The following is a 3677-nucleotide window of genomic DNA, read 5'->3' on the forward strand; positions in this document are numbered from 1 at the left end:
TCTGGCCTCCCTCTGGCCTACTCTCTGGGCCCCCCTCTGCTCCTCTCTGGGCCCCCCTCTCCTCCTCTCTGGGCCCCCCTCTGCTCCTCTCTGGGCCCCCCTCTCCTCCTCTCTGGGCCCCCCTCTGCTCCTCTCTGGGCCCCCCTCTCCTCCTCTCTGGGCCCCCCTCTGCTCCTCTCTGGGCCCCGCTCTCCTCCTCTCTGGGCCCCCCTCTCTTCTCTGGGCCCCCCTCTGCTCCTCTCTGGGCCCCCCTCTGCTCCTCTCTGCAGGCCCCCTCTCCTCCTCTCTGGGCCCCCCTCTGCTCCTCTCTGCAGGCCTCCCTGCCCCTTCCTTTTCCTGCCCCTGGGAACATTTCCTTGGAGACACTGTGACCTGCCCAGGCCCCCGCCTTACCCACAACCCACAAAGGTACATCCTGCACACCCTGGCTGTGGTCTCTTTGAAATTGGGACTCCAGGCTTGACAGGTCAGATCTGGGAGGGGCGGGGTGGGGAGCCAGGTGACCTCACTGCCCCCCCTCCCAGCTGGAACATTCATCTCAGAGTTCCTAACCTGGCTAGGGCAGCTGGAAAGACAGGGCCACGCAAGGGACAGGCCTGCCAGCTACCAGGGACGGTGGGACTGCGTCCAGGATGCCCGGTCATCAAGCCCGGTACTCGGCAGCAAGGCAGTGCTGGACTCTCACGGCCGTGTCCTATCTTCACCTTTCTTCATTAGCTTCATGGAACCCTGATTATTGTTCTTGTGGCTGAAAATATAACAGAGAAGCAAACTGACAAGTCCCTGCCCTCTCCGGCCACAGAAAGTGAGCTCAGGGGGAAGGCTGCAGAGATGGCTCAGTGCTTAAGAGCACTGACTGCTCTTTCAGAGGATCCAGGTTTGATTCCCAACACCCACATGGTGGCTAACAACCATCTGTAACTCCAGTTCCAGCAGATCTGATGCCATCCTCTGGCTTCCACAGGTATTGCACATCACAGATGCATTTATATACATGCAGGCAAACACTCATACACATAAAATAAAAATAAATAAACCAGAAAAGAGAAAGAAATGACAAGAGACTAGATGTGTGTGGTGGTGGGGGGGGTTCTTGGTGACCTCTATGGATGCTGCTTACCTCAGAGAGTGATTCCAGTCCTCCACAGCTCCCAGCCCCCAACCTGTGGAGCTAGATCAGAGTTCCCACCCCAGTACCTTCAAGGGTCAGGCAGACTGTTCAAATGAGAGAAGCTGATGGGGTAAGACAATAAAGCCGAGTAGTGACTGTGGCCCAGGAATGAAGCCCACTTGTGCTGACAATTTTCCCTAAGAACAAAACCCTGGGGCGGTGTGGACCAGTGGCTAAGTGGAGTGCTGGGTAGAGAGAGGGTAGAGGGATTAAGTCTGCCTGGAGAGTTCACCAGACACCTGCGAGGATAGGGTATCTGGGCCAGAGGAGTCCTGTCAACCAGCAGGACATGGGAATGGCAGGCTCAGTCCTCGTGACCAGTCTGAGGGCCCTCCTCTGATACCTTCGCACCCCTGGATTGCACTTCCACTCACCCAGGACAGCCTGGAGGGAGGGGGATCTATAGAGCCCAGAGCTCTGGACCATTACCTGGGGTTACCTCCCCTCCCAGGACCCATGGATACCACATGGACAATCCCACCTGCTCCAGGCTCTTCCACCTTCCTTCTGGAAAGACCCCCTGACACCATCAATCAGAGCTATTTTCCAGTTGGGTTAGCCAAAGCCTCAAGGAGCAATGACCTATCCAAGGTGAGGTGGGAAGATCACAGGCAGCCAAATCTGGACCCAACATTTTCATTTGTTCATTCATTCAACAAACATCTATAAGGCATTTGATGTATGCAGGCGCTTTCCTAAAACTCAGAGTTCCAAACACCAGTTACCGAAGAGTGCTTCTCGATTCCTTTTACTGGGGTCTTCCCAGGCACCCTCCACTCTTCCTGTACCACTGACAGCTGGGGCAGGACCCAGGGCCTGCTAGTGGATTGAGGAGTAGCCCCAGGAGCTCTGACTCTTCTGTCACAAGAAAGCAGAATACCTACCAGTTCTCTCAGGGCAGAGGGCCCTGAAGCTGGTGGCTGTAATGGCAGGAAAGGGTGAGGGCCACAAACCACATGACTCTCTCCACCCCATCCCCACAGAGCCCACACCCCGGGCCCAGCTTTCTGCTGAGGGACACCTGAGGCCCATGAGCAGCACTAATAACACCGTTGCTGGGGCTGGGCAGGTATAAGGATGCTGCCCTCGGGGGAGGGGGGCTTAGGGTCAGGAGTGTCACCCCACAGGTGGCCAACTCAGCAGCCTCATCCATCAGCCCAGCCCCAGCCTCACTGGCCTCCACATCTCCACAGATGACACTGCCTCACACAGGTTACTCAAGAGATGCCCCAGCCACATCTTCAGTCTCCCTCTCCCTCAGCCTCAGAATTCCAGCAGTCACCTTCCAGCCCATGACCCTACCTCCCAGGTTTTTCCTCCTGGCGGGGCTCCCTTCATATATACCCCCTCAACCCCCACCATCACCCACGCCCTGTCCCAGACAGCACTGACTCCCAGTGGAGACTTCGGCAGCTCCTGGTGTCCCAGGCCCTGGACCGCTGCAGTCCACACGCAGGCAACTGTGATCTCTCTGAACAACAGTGTCTTTCCTCTGCTCAAAAGCCCTCCCCAGAGCTAGGGATGTGGCTCAGTCGGTAGAGTGCTTGCCTAGTGTGTATGAGGCCGTGGGTTTCATCTACAGCACTGCACGAAGGGGGCCTGGTGGTACACACCTGTGATCTCAGCACTCAGGAGTGCTGAGACTGTTGTAAAAGAACCTTTTCCAGCTCCCAAGGCCTCTAGGACAGAGATGGTGTCTGACTGGAAACTACTGAGGCTTTAGGACCTGGTCTTCATGTTCCAATCTCGACTTGGCCAGGGCACGATCCTGGACATATGACTGAACTTCTCCATGGCTCCTAACCTTCTAAACTTTTTGGTCTCCTAATTTTTAAAATCTGCAATATTGGGGCCTGGAGAGATGGCTCAGCAGTTAAGAGCACTGGCTGTTCTTGCAAAGGACACAGGTTCAAGTCCCAGCACTCACATGACCACTAACAACCATCCAGTTCCAGGGAATCCGATGCCCTCTTCTGACCTCTGCAGGCATTGCATGACATGGGTGCACTTACACACATGCAGAAAACACACTCACATGCATAAAATAAAAATAATAAATAATAAATATATTTTAAAATCTGCAATGATGTACAAGTTTAGAAACATAGGTTAAATAGTGCCTGGTATATAGTTGGGCTTCAGGAAGTAGAAGCTTAGCCTGGCATTCAAGGCACCCAAGACCGAGCCTCTCATATCCCCTGACTGAGTGCCTCACCTTTCCTGACCTAAGCCCCTCTGGGCCCACCTACTGCCCCCACTGGGGACCTACTCCCTGACCTGGGAGTTACCATGAGTCTCAGGTTTCCCTTATGCCCATTCCCTTCCCCACCTCCACCTCTCAGCCCTTCCCACATCCCACAAGAAGACTTAGTACTTCCAAGGCCTTGATGGTTTATGCCCACATCTTGGTCAAAATAATTTTAGACCATCACCTACAGAATACACTCCAGAGAAGCTTTCTTTTTTTTGGTTGTTGTTGTAGAGCACATTAAGTAAAAGGAGAGAG

The sequence above is a fragment of the Nannospalax galili genome, unplaced genomic scaffold, assembly GCF_000622305.1.
Source record: "Nannospalax galili isolate Female #2095 unplaced genomic scaffold, S.galili_v1.0 scaffold1927, whole genome shotgun sequence".
Lineage (NCBI taxonomy): Eukaryota > Metazoa > Chordata > Mammalia > Rodentia > Spalacidae > Nannospalax > Nannospalax galili.